General features: G+C 46.5%; 1 protein-coding gene across 12 annotated transcripts in view; it reads right to left on the bottom strand.

The window, feature by feature from the left end:
• MYT1L (myelin transcription factor 1 like) overlaps positions 1–13,587 on the bottom strand; it is a 534,097-nt gene that overhangs the window by 203,552 nt on the left and 316,958 nt on the right. For all 12 annotated transcript variants that reach the window (XM_033176677.1, XM_033176686.1, XM_033176679.1 and 9 more), the window contains one exon: positions 5,284–5,440. The gene's annotated coding sequence lies outside the window, so the exon portion shown is untranslated. The remainder of the gene's footprint in view (positions 1–5,283; positions 5,441–13,587) is intronic.

Genomic DNA, 13,587 nt, shown 5'->3' with positions numbered 1-13,587 from the left:
GCTCTCCCTTGCAACCTGCATTTCCCATCTTGTCCCCTCACAGGTAGCAACCTTGCCATTCTCTTTATAAGGAAGAGCAGAGGAGCCATTGAAGCCAGCCCCTCCGCTGGTCTCATCTACATCTCTCATTCAATATCCCTTTCCAGCCTGCCTCCGAGTAAGAAGTTTCCATTCAAATCTCTGCTCGCTGCCAGGAATCGTGGCCCCAAATCACAGGGTGCATCCAGGGCTCCTGTTGGACCCCACCCATGCTTCCACATCAGCCCCTGCTGCTGCCACCCCCTCTTGTGAGGGTCTTGCTATATATTTTTCTTTTCCTTTTCTTTTTGGAGATGGGTTCTTGCTCTGCTACTCTGGCTGGAGTGCAGTGACATGATCATGGCTCACTGTAGCCTCAGACCTCCTAGACTCAAATGACCTTTCTACCTCAGCCCCCTGAGCACCTGGGATTACAGATGCTCACCATGTCTGGCTAATTTGTGTACTTTTTGTAGAGATGGGGTTTCACCATGTTGTCCAGGCTGGTCTCAAACTCCTGGCCTCAAGTGATCCTCTGCCTCAGCCTCCAAAAGTTCCAGGATTATGGGTGTGAGCCACTGCGCCTGGCCTAGATCCTTTTCTTAAAGCGGACCTCTGAGGACCCACTCTCTCCCATCCTTCTTTCCTGCATGTCTGTCCATCCCTCTCGCCTGGTCCTCCTCCTGCTTTCCTTCAGCTCGGTCCCTTCCAACTTCCAACCCCGTGGTTAAGGGAAAGCCCCTAAATGAACTCTCCTTGCTGCCTCTGTCACATCAAGTTCATTTTACGGTTTTCCCTTAACCACGCCCCTAATTCCTATCTCACCGTTAGGCACTGCTCTCTCCCGTCTCCTTCCTTGGCGTTTTGCAAATTTATTGATTAGACATCAGTTTCTCTGCACAGTTCACTGGCTGTAAGAGCTCGTGAGGCGGGGCCTCATGACACCCCAGCGTCTGTCCATGTTCTCCATAGTTAGTTCCTGAATGTATGAGGTGGTGGTTCTTCCCTTCCAAAGTTTTAAAATAATACTTGGCTAGTTTTTCCCCCTTTCCCTTATCAAATAATTTATCACATTCTGGTTTTGGCTGTTGTCATTTTATCCCGTTTCCTTGCATCTGCCTGGACGCCACACTCGTCCATGCCGGATCCTACCAAGAGGGAGCATTGCTGGAGTCCCCAGGTGTCCCCTCCTCCGCGTTCCTGTCCATCCCCTACAGCCCTCGCTGTGGTGCCATCCGTACAGGAATTCTCGGGCTTAAGAACCCAGAGTGGTTCTCTGCTGATTACCTCAAGTCTAGCAATAATGCCTCCTTTTCCTTACCTGCCTTTGCAAAATTTTGACTGGGACAGTGAAAGAGATCTGACTTAACCCACTCCATCTTGCTTCTAACATCCAAGCTGTCCTTGTTCATTCCTGGGCATAGGCTGAATTAACTTTGGGAGAAACTTAGTTTAAACAAAGAAGATAACAGCCCTTTCCCAAAGCCCACCTCCTTCTTGCCTGGGGACTACACTGCCCTTGTAGAACTAACAGCAGCCCTAAGATTAAAAATGATGGTTTAGGAGTCATGCAGCTGGAGGCTACAAGATTCTGACCCTCCCTAAACTGCTCCTAAGGTCAGCGCTTGGGATGCTTTGCAGACCCGGCACTGGGTGGATCAGCTGGCTCCACGCAGATCAATAAACTAGCCCATCTGTTCTTATGGCCCCACCCAGGAACGGACTGAGCTCAAGAAGACAGCTCTGCCTCCCTCTGATCTCATCGCTGACCAATCAGCACTCCTGGGTCACTGGCTTCCCCGACCAAGTTATCCTTAAAAACTCTGCTCCTCAAATGCTCGGGGAGACTGATGGGAGTAATAATAAAACTCCAGCCTCCCGCACAGACGCCCTGAGTGAATTACTCTTTCTCTATTGCAACTCCCCTGTCTTGGTGAATCAGCTCTGTCTGGGCAGCAGGCAAAGTGAACCCCTTGGGCAGTTATATCATCGGGTTGAAGTACAAACAGGCACACAGAGGTCCGCCAGGTGGGGATTGGGCAGCCGCTGCTGTCTCTCTTCCCGCAACCAATCTCCTTACTGGAGGAAACCAACCTTCACTCCACTCCACAATGGCAGGAATAAACAGAGCAGGCTCTCTGTGTGTTTATTATTTACAAAATCAGGCTCTGTTTACAACACTTTTTTGTAACTTGCTATCTTTCACTTACAGAAAAATCACAGCCACCTCTCTAGGCTAACGTCTATCCTTTGAACTCATCTTTTTGAATGGCTGCATAGTATTCCTCAGAATATACCTACTATAATTTATCCAGCCAGTCCCCCAAGTTCCTTTACTAACAAGGCTTATGTTGTTTTATTTCACTACAAAAATAATTTACAAACATGATTACAGGTATTTTGCACGTATTTATAGAGTTTTCTAAAAAGATATTGTCACTTTACGATTAAAAAAGAAAACATTCTGGCCGGGTGAGGTGGCTTACGCCTGTAATCCCAGCACTTTGGGAGGCTGAGGCAGGCGGATCACAAGGTCAGGAAATCGAGACCATCCTGGTTAACACGGTGAAACCCTGACTCTACTAAAAACACAAAAAATTAGCCGGGCATGGTGACAGGCACCTGTAGTCCCAGCTACTCAGGAGGCTGAGGCAGCAGAATGGAGTCAACTTAGGAGGCAGAGCTTGCAGTGAGCTGAGATCACGCCACTACACTCCAGCCTGGGCAACAGTGCGAGACTCCGTCTCAAAAAGAAAAAAAGAATCCACACCCTTTTGAGTAACGTGTGACTGTGGGGTTTCTGGAAGCACTGGTCCTTCAATTTTATTCCGTCCTTGGCTTTGGCTGAGGAAAGCCACGTGTCTCGTCATTTCCCTGGCCCCCGGGGAGGCTAAGCTTTCTCTCACGCCTTCCCCGTCTGCATCTCCTCTTCTGTGAAATTGTGATTCATATCCTTTGCCTGTTTTCCTTCTTTTCACATTTTCCACATCGATTCGTAATAGCTCTCTGTACATTGCGGTGCTAAGGCCTTTGCCCACCTTATCTGTTGCCAGTATTTTCTTCCAGCTTATTGTTGATACTGTTTTGTTATTTTTCTATTTTGCTGATGGTATTTTTTCCCATGTATACATAAATGTTTCCGGTAATTCATTCATTCAAAAAGAATCCCAGTCTCCATGGCCTGTGACTTTCTCCCTGAGGCTTGCATTTTGGGGTGAGTGGCCAAGTCCCCCCATGGGACCGTTCCTTCCCATGCCCTCACCAGGCTCAGCCCTGGTCTCATGCCCTGCTCCCTCCACCCGGCGAATCCTCCTGGGGGCATCTGGCTCGCCGCCCCCCCCTCCCCACCCCCTGCTCCGGCCCTGCAGGCCATGCTGCCTCCTGGTGATGTTCAGAGGTGTCGGCTCCCTCCCTAATGAATGCCGGTCCCAGAGGATGTGTGGCTACAGTGCAAGTGAAAAAACAAGCTATCTCCTTTTGATAGCTACAAAACACACAAAGGTAACGAAAGAGCTGCTTTTAATAAGTAATAGACAGTGTTCTGTACTGCTGACCTATAGGCCTGCTTCCCAGACTCCATCTGGTTTATATCCAGCATTTTCTGTCTCTACTTCTCCCGAATTCAGATTTTAGTGATGTGGTAAAAAAATTTTAAATCAAATATTCAAATATGTTTTGCCATAGAAAAATATTACTAGAACTTCCCATTTTGCAGGTATTTGAAATTATCTTAGTGATTTTTCTAGTTTGCAAATTCCTTTTAATCCATTTTGTAAAATTACTTATTTTTTAAGGGGAGGAAAATACTAAAAGAATAAAGAACAGAAAACTTAGAGAATCCTGTGTCTACGAGTGATAGAATGTGGACTCTGTGACATATGTTAAATATTCACGGGGGTGGAAATATGTTGTTCCACAGAAAAGTAATAGAAATGAAAATGCCCTGAAGATTGTTAAGTGGGAAACATGAAGTTTAGAGACAGGGCATGGGCTTGGAATAGTTTTGTTTTTGTTTTTTCCTACTTACTGTGTCTCTTTAACTTGCAGGCCTCAATTTTATCATCTGCATGAACTATGCCACAGGAATGTCTTTCCTGTGTGTTCATGTGACAGTCGGTGGATGTGAGCATTCTAACACATGTGGAAGAATCCGGAAAATGCAGAGCGCTCCACACGCATAAGGGGGTGCTGCCATGTGCCTGGTGCGGTAGCTGTGAGTTCGCCAGACTGTCGTCCTCACTGCGCTCTCTTCCCGGGAGTGCCCTTCTCCATGAGAGAAATGCACCACTAATATCACACTGCCCTCCTTCAAGGAGCAGGAATAGAAGAAAAGAAAAAGCATCAATAAGAGCATTCTAAATAATAGGAGAAAACCCTAAAAAACCCTGCCTGTTGCAGAAGAAAAGAGGAAGTTCTAGAAAGGGTGGAAGAGAAGAAGAAGGAGTATTATGTTGTCAGCACAGCCGCTGTAGGGGGAGGACTGAAGGAAGCAAGCAGGTGGTCTCTCGCTGACCACTGCTGGGTAGTGGCTGAGCGTGAGTGAGGCCATCCCATGTGGGGTTGGAGCACAGAGGCTTTGTCCCCGGGTGATGGGCGTGGGACCAGCTGAGGCCGAAATCCCCGTCCCAGCCAACAGTGCCTGGGCTTGTTGCTCCTTTCTCAAGGGGAGTCCCAGGAGAATGCAGTAGGATTCTCAGAGCCGCTGCACTGGGCAGGTGCCAGGGAGGTGGGCAGTGCTTTGCCCAGAACAGCCCTAGGGGACAGAGGCAAGTGAACAGCTACAAGAGGGAGGAAGGAAGCTGCTCTCTGTTTCTTAGAATCCAAGATGGGGTCAATCCAGCCATCAGAAAAGAAGATGTGATGGACATAAAAGAGGAGAGGGGGAAATCTGAAGGAATGGTTTAGAAGAAAAAGCCAAGATACCTTCCAAGGATGGAAAGTGGAAGAGGGAAGGACCGGAGAGGCTGAGGTGGAGGAAGCGGTGTGCAGGCTAATTGTTTTGACCATATAAGGAAGTGGTTTGTGGACAATGTGGTCTGGAACAGGCTAGCAAACCCAGGCTAGGAGATGTGAGTGCTGCTGTTTATTTAGTTCGTTTCACACACGCAGAGAGCACACAACCTAACCGTCTACAGTGGGGGCCATCCTGCCTCAGCATAGGCTGCACAGAACCGTACGAAGACAGGCCGCCTTTACCTAGTGAGTGAGGGCCGCCCTGCCTCAGTGCGGGCTGCACAGAACCGAGTGGAGGTGGGCTGCCTTTACCTTACAGGAAGTCTTCTCTCCTAGGAACGGAGGCAGCGTGACTCCTGGCAGGACGCAGGCCCAGAGTCAGGGGCTCGCTCTAAGCTCTACTCCTGGTCCTCTCCAGCTTGTGACTGTGGCAAAGTCACTTAATCTCTCTGTGCCTTGATTTCTCCATCTGCAAAATATGAAAAGCAATATACAGCCCCTCATGAATCCATCACCACCTTAGGAAGAGGCATGCGCAGGGTGTCCTCTTTGCAACCGTCAACACGCACACAGCAGCTTCCTCCAGGAACCAAACGTTCTCTTTCATGTCCGTGAACAACGCATTCCCCTTTACAGTTTATTCTCCTAGATTTGACGCCTGCTGTTTGGACTGTGACCCTTGCCCAGGCTCCCGTGGGAGCAAGCCCCGGCTGGGAAGGCTTGTTCTCTGCCAGCTACGTCAGCTCTGTGCTCTGCCTGAGACGGTTCCATGAGCTCCCAGTTCCTGTGGACCAGAAGCCCTGCACGCAGCCTTATCCTCCCTCCTGCCCAGACTCGGGGTAGACTCAGCCTGTGCGGCAGCATCGGAGGAGCTCCACACCAGGATTCCCACTGTCACCCTTATTCATTCTGTGATGTCTCCAGGGACTTCTGGCGTGAGAGAATCAGCCTAGTCTTCTTAAAATTCGTAGAACTAAAAACCTTACAAAACACTTTCTTGCCCATTATGTCATTTGGCCATCAAGTGAACTTTATGTGAATTTTACGAATAAAGAAACTGATACTCCGAGAGGGTGAAATATGTGCTCAGAACTCCCCAGTTAGAAGGAGACAATGACTGAAACCGAATTATCTGTGTTAAGATCTAGTACAGTTCTTCCCACCGTGAATTAAGGCTGTTCCCACACATGCTCAGGAAGGACTCACAGCACTGAGATACGGGTCAGGGAATCTGAGTCTCGCCACTAGGTCCCAGGGGAGCCTTGGGTGGTGGCACTGGAGAACTGGCCCCTTATGATTTCCGTTCCAAAGGATTCGGTGCTTCCTGCTCTCCAGGGCTGACAGGACGAAAACTCTCTGGGCTGTTTTGAACCTCAACAGGTCAAGTGAGCAGACAGCCCTGAGCCCCTGCAATGATACAGCTTAATGCAGATAACCCTTATGGAAGTGCCGTCCCACTTTCTATGCAATTCCTCATTTCAGCAACAGGAAACCGGAGAGTAGAGTTAAGTAAGAAACACAGGGAGTCATAATAGGGCCATTTTCCCCAGAATTCGCAAATCTTTTCCTTCGACCTGGAAACCAGCCCACCTTGTCCACTTCTGCTGACCATTAGGGACTGAACCCCAAACCCTTTCCTGTGTACTTAATTTTCCCCAAAGAACAACTTCATCCACACACACAGTTAATAAGGGATGGAGCATGTATATCTTGTCAAGAACATAATGGTGGATATGAACCCCAGAAGGTTAAAAGTCCTGATTAGTCCCTTGAAAGAGAAAGGAATTAGACCAAATTGATCTTTTTTCTTTACTACATTGTAGTTTAAAACGAAAGAACTTCTCTTATCCCTCCTTTGGATATAATAACTCCCCTACATGTTACCATGAACTCTGAACTATCTTATAGAATCCTCTGTTATGCGAGACCCCAGGGCCCACACAATTCCTACCCGCCTTTGGATCTTATGTGCCTGCTCCTAGTGGTTAATATGGATTCACTGGAAAAACAAAAAAGAAAACAAAAGAAAGAAAAAGAGAAAGAAAATGTTTGTATTGCCCCGTGAAGATGGATTCTAACTGCTCAGACAATGCTGTACATGTGACTCAACCAACAAGCAAAATCTTTAACGGTTAAACAATTTGCAATTAGCCAGAATGGGGTTATAAAAGCACTACCACTTACTACTTCATGATTTGAGCATGTTGTTTTATAAGCATTAATTTCCTAGACTTTCAATGTCTGAATTAAATAATATATCAAAACTGTCTGGCTTATCATTAAATGCTCAATAAATGATAGTGGGCAGTGATATTAATATCGCTAGATATCAATTTATTAATATACATTTTCAGTTTCTAATATCTAACTGGGATGATCTAGACAAGCAGCAAAGGTTACATACAGAAAACTCTGGCTCCCAACATGTGAGTGTGACCAATGAATTTGCCCACCCTTGACTGAGGGCTGAGTCTCTGGGACTCTGCTAGACACGGCTAACGCAGTAGAAAACAGATAGGTAAGACATCGCTACATAAACTCAAGGCAAGGTGGAGAGAAAGAATAGAGAGAAGCTGGAATGGACACAGTTGCAATCTTAAATATGTAGAAAAATAATTTATTTTGGGTGTAAAGACAAATGGAAAGTATGAAAGAACAGAAAATTTAAAAATATAAAAATGTATTTTTGGGTAAAAAAGAAATTCCATGGCCATCTTTAAATTTACCACCTTTGGGCCGGGCGCGGTGGCTCAAGCCTGTAATCCCAGCACTTTGGGAGGCCGAGATGGGCGGATCACGAGGTCAGGAGATCGAGACCGTCCTGGCTAATACGGTGAAACCCCGTCTCTACTTAAAAATACAAAAAAAAAAAACTAGCCGGCGACGAGGCAGGCGCCTGTAGTCCTAGCTACTCGGGAGGCTGAGGCAGGAGAATGGCGTAAACCCGGGAGGCGGAGCTTGCAGTGAGCTGAGATCCGGCCACTGCACTCCAGCCCGGGCGACAGAGCGAGACTCCGTCTCAAAAAAAAAAAAAAAAAAAAAAATTTACCACCTTTGGGGTCAATAAATGAGAAAAATCTATTAAAATAAAAAAATTAAAATGAGTTAATACATTGGCAACACGCTCAGTTTTCATGCTGTGTCATATGTGGAGTGTTTGCTTTTTTTAGTAAATTATTTTATAAAGCTATAGTTATTTTAAAAAGCATTTTGCAATCAATGGAATATTAGTATTAATATCAAGAAACATACATATAACTAGCTCATAATATCTAAAAATTAAACAGTTATTAATGAATGACAAGCAAACTATGCTGCAATTCATATATATAGTATAAATTAAAATGGGTGTGAGGTTCTTATTAAAGTTGTCATACAAAGCATGCTCATTTGTGGGATTTTATGAACAATAACCTTATGCTAGACAATGCTCCTTAAAGAGCCAACAGAACAAGGAATAATGATGAGATGGAAGAAGTTCCCTGCCTGAAATCCGTCCACGTTATTCTGATCAGAAGGTGGCTGCACATGACTCCAGAACAAAGTACTGCACAAAACCCAAAGCTCCCCTCCCTGGGCAGGAGCAGGGCAGCAAGTCTGTCCCCTCAGCCTCTGCGGCCACCACTGGTGCACAGAGTCCTGTCCCAGGGCAGGGGGGTCGAGAACCTACCAAAATCTCCCTTTTGTGGCTCCTAGTTCATTAAAAAAAAATATTTAAAGTCAGAGGCAGAAATTTCCTCTGGAACATCTATTTTAGGCAAGCAAGTTATCCGACCTATTTTGTTTCTGTGTATTTGATTTTGAAAACCAAGCATTCGTAAGTGGCCGTCTCCAGCCCGACAAGAAGAGCTGGCCTGAGGGCCGGGTGCCCCGCCCTGGGCTGGGCAGGATCTGTCTCAGTGGGACCACAGGGTGGGTGTGGTGTGTAGGGGCTGTGCCGGCACCCTTCCCCTCCCCCCCCACCCCGCCCTCCGGCTACAGCAGACTCCATGTGACCTGAGGGCAGCGGGTTGTTTATTTTGGGTTCCTTATGAATCCCATGGTTTGAGTGTCCCACACCATTCTTTCTTGGATTTCTTCTCCAGTTTGTGGACACAGAGCCCCAGGCATTTTTCAGAATGGGGACCTCCAAGTAAGGGTTCCGAGGCCCTGCATGTTGGAAATGTCTATTTCACTAAGGGGATAATCATCTCTCCCAAGGCTGCAAAGGCCCTGAGGCTATTTTATTCTATGCTATGCATGTATAGTGTTAAGGTTTACGAACGCTTCCACTCCATTGCCAGGCCAGTCTGCAGTCTGATCCTGGTTCCCCCAGGAAGCTCAGAAGCACAGCTTTTCTCTCTAAACAGCTCTAGGGTCTTCTCTTCCTGTTGGTTTTCTGGAGTTTGATGAGTTTAGGTTTTTTTCATTCTTACTGCTTGACATGAGTGCCCCCACACAACCTGAAAACTGTTCACCTCCCAGAACTTTCTTCTTTCTTTATTAATTTTCCCCTCTTTATTTCCTTTATTATTATTATTATTAGTTTGTTTGAATTTCTACTACTAAATTGATTTGGATTGTTGGATTGTCTAAATTTATCTTCCATTGGTTTTAGCTTTTTTTTTTTTTTAATCTCTTTTTCTTCTCTATGTTCCGGAAGGTTTTCTAACATTTACCTTTGACTTCCTCAATTGCACTTTAAATTTTCAGTACTCCGATTTTAATTTTCAAAATTAGCTTTTGTCACAGTCACATATTTGCATTTATTTTGGTGAATTCTTGTCTTTACAAGAGGATAAAGTCTCACTACTGTGTGATTAATATCTCACACAAGGTACCTTACATGTAAACATTTGATCAATAATAGAGTGAAGAAATAAAGGGATAAAGAAGTGAGTGAGGGCATCTCTGCTCAGGGCCAGTGCTACCGTGTCCCTGCTCCTCACAACTGTAGAAAGTGGATGTCATTAGCCCCATTGTGCAGATGGTGGACAGAAGCTGGAAAGGGTACACAATTTGGTCATTTTTGCACAGTTTATGAGTAAGTCATGAGAGGAAGCACAGGGTGTCCTGAAGCAATTCAGGCAAAAGTAAAACAGTGAACAATGTCAGGACCTCCTGGGTTCCCCTTGTTGGGCATGACCTCTTAGCACCTCAGAGTTCAGCTGAAAAAAAGGCCTGGTTCCAACCTGGTGCCCCGGGGATTCTTGGTTTACTTTTTCATTCCTTGAAGGAGTTTTGTTACCTCCAGTTCCTCCTGCTCAGAGGTGGGGGGTCACCTTCTTTCTACCTGGAAATAGGATCGTGGCTGTCATGTTTTAACCCTGCTCCATGGTGAGAAGCAGATTATACATCTTGATCCCGTGTGCACATCCTATGCATATTATAGAGAGATGTGAAACCATGATAAAATCAAACATTTCACAGAACAACACGTTCTTAGTATGTACGACATCCTCAAATACTTTCCATTTTACTTCTTTTTGTTGATATTAGTATTGCCTCCTCAGGTTGATATCACAACTCACAAATGAATTGTGGCCACAGCTGGAGAAACACTGGTGTAAGTTAGCTGGGATGTATTTTCTCCATGGTCTCTCAACCACGAGACTTGGTGTGTGATCGCGTGGTTGGTTCTCTGCTGCTGCCGGAACAGCGGCGCCTGCCTTGACCTCTTCTAGCCCAATACCTCATCACCACTTACGATAATAAGATACTGAAAACATTATCTATGATATCAGTTGTAAAGTACAGTTGTGTATCTCTCAGTTTCATATAGAATTCAATTTCAAAACTGCTTTCTGTGTATGCCACATGCTTCAGTTGGTCTATCATTGGATGCCACTGGTAAGTGTCGGGCCAATGTTGTCCTCCAGGCTGCCTAAGAGACAATGAGGATGGAAAGTATGAAGTGACTCCAGAAGCATCCCAAGACCCTCATGCCTTCAGTGGACCAAGCATTACACTAACTGAAAAAGGGTGTAATCATTTGTCCCTACTCACAGGGTAGGGTCAACGTTTTTCAGGGTAAATATTCAGCATGATAGTTTAGGCTTGTGATATGTGTCCCCACCCAAATCTCACCTTGAATTGTAATCCCCACAGTCACCACATGTCAAGGGCAGGACCAGGAGGAGGTAACTGGATCAAGGGGGCAGGGCAGTTTCCCCCATGCTGTTCTCATGATAGAGAGCGAGTTTCAAGGGATCTGATGGTTTTATAAGCATCTGGCATTTCCCCTACTTGCACTTCTCCTTCCTGTCGCCTTGTGAAGAAAGTGTCTTGCTTCCTTTTTACCTTCTGCCAGTTTCCTGAGGCCTTCCCAGCTATGTTAAAGCAAGAGTTGGGCCGGGCACGGTGGCTCAAGCCTGTAATCCCAGCACTTTGGGAGGCCGAGACGGGCAGATCACGAGATCTGGAGATCGAGACCATCCTGGCTAACACGGTGAAACCCCGTCTCTACTAAAAAAAAAAAAAAAAAAAAACTAGCCGGGCATGGTGGCGGGCGCCTGTAGTCCCAGCTACTCGGAGGCTGAGGCAGGAGAATGGCGTAAACGCGGAAGGCGGAGCTTGCAGTGAGCTGAGATCCGGCCCCTGCACTCCAGCCTGGGCGATAAAGCGAGACTCTGTCTCAAAAAAAAAAAAAAAAAAAAAAAAAAAAGCATGAGTTGATTAAACCTGTTTTCTTTATAAATTACTTAGTTTTCCATGTGTCCTTATAGTGGTGTGAGAATGGACTAACACATCTTGGGACTTACTAAGAACCAATCTGTGCCTCCACATCAACCCCAGGGTAAGCTTACAACTGCTCCAAAATATGCACCTGTTCTTCTTGAGTCCTCATCCCATTTCCCAGTTAGCCTTGCTCCATTCCCACGGCCTGCTCTGCATGGGGGGCATCTGTGATTCTGGTGTGTGTGTCTCAACACAGCCTCACACTTCCTGCCAAAGGCCTTTTGGGCTTTTCCACGTGACGTTTCACACAAATTATTGAAAAAGTCAGCAGGTAGGAGGGTCACTTATTAAACACCCCTCAGCCTTCTCCTCCATGTTCCCTGTGACAGTGAATAGTAACTACCCAGGCCTGCAGCCCAGGCTCATCCACCATCATCCAGGCCCATGGCCTTGGCCTCTGGGTAGCTCCTCTCAGCCTCCCGGTACCTCTCAGTAGAGCTCTTCTCTCCCTCCTGCTGTGTGGCTTGATTCCCGCTGATGGACCATGGCCCGTGGGCCTGCTGCTTCTTCTTCAGGCAGCCACAGGGGTTTCTCTCCTGGGGTGGGTGCCTTGGCCCCTCCTGCCCCTTCTCTATGTCTTTGTGAGATGTCCCCTTCCTGCAGCTGAGTCTTCAGTGCCACCCCATCACCTCCGAGGTAAGCCAGCACCCTGGTGTGGGGCCTGTGGGTGTTCAGGGCCACCGAGCCTCCTCCATGTCTGCACACCTCCCTGTGCGGACCCCCGCATTCCCTGACTAAGTCTCCCCTCAGCCTCTGGGAGCAGCACCTGCTCTCATGGCCCCAGGCCCAGCTGCTTCAGGCACCCCCACTCCATCCCTCAGTGCACCACGCTTCCTTTTCCATCAAGAAGCATAATATATTGATTCATGCCTTTTGTGCATGCATTATTTCCTGCATGCGTTCTTTCCTGCATGCGTTCTCTCTTGCATACGTTCTCTCCTGCATGCCTTCTCTCCTGGATGCCTTCTCTCCTGCATGCCTTCTCTCCTGCATGCCTTCTCTCCTGCATGCCTTCTATCCTGGATGCCTTCTCTCCTGCGTGCATTCTCTCCTGCGTGCATTCTCTCCTGCATGCCTTCTCTCCTGCATGCGTTCTCTCCTGCTTGCGTTCTATCGTGGATGCCTTCTCTCCTGCATGCCTTCTCTCCTGCATGCCTTCTTTCCTGCATGCCTTCTCTCCTGCATGCCTTCTCTCCTGCATGCCTTCTCTCCTGCATGCCTTCTCTCCTGCATGCCTTCTCTCCTGCATGCCTTCTTTCCTGCTTGCGTTCTATCGTGGATGCCTTCTTTCCTGCATGCCTTCTTTCTTTTGCACCCTTTCCTACTTCAGACACAAAGCACATCATTATGTGGTACCCTAACAGTCTGCTTACTAGCCTAGTTTCTTCACTCAATTTAAAGAAATAAATTTTATCATGTATATTTAATGTTTACAACATGTTGATATGGGATACACATACATCATAGAATGCTTACTATAGTGAAACAAATTAACTTATTTATCATCACGGTTACTTTTTTGTGACAAGAGTAGCTAAAATCTACGTATTTAGCAAAGCCTCTAACACAGTATAATTTTATTAACTTTAGTTTTCATATTGGGCATTAGATCTCTAGACTTGATCATCCCACATATCTGCTATTTTGTATCATTTGACTTATATCTCCCCATTCCCCCACCCATAACCACCATTTCACTCTCACCTATGTGTATTTGAGCTTTTATTTTTAATTTTTACTTTTCTGAGACAGGGTCTTACTCTGTCACCCAGGCTGGAGTGCAGTGGCGTGATTTTGGCTCACTGCAACCTCTGCCTCCCAGGCTCAAGTGATCCTCCCACCTCAGCCTCCGAAGTAGCTGAGACTACAAATGCACATCACCATAATTGGCTAATTTTT

The sequence above is a fragment of the Trachypithecus francoisi genome, unplaced genomic scaffold, assembly GCF_009764315.1.
Source record: "Trachypithecus francoisi isolate TF-2019V2 unplaced genomic scaffold, Tfra_2.0 Lachesis_group17, whole genome shotgun sequence".
NCBI classification, from domain to species: Eukaryota; Metazoa; Chordata; class Mammalia; order Primates; family Cercopithecidae; genus Trachypithecus; species Trachypithecus francoisi.
The sequence above is the reverse complement of the archived record's forward strand: the minus strand, read 5'-3'. Positions and strand labels throughout refer to the sequence as shown.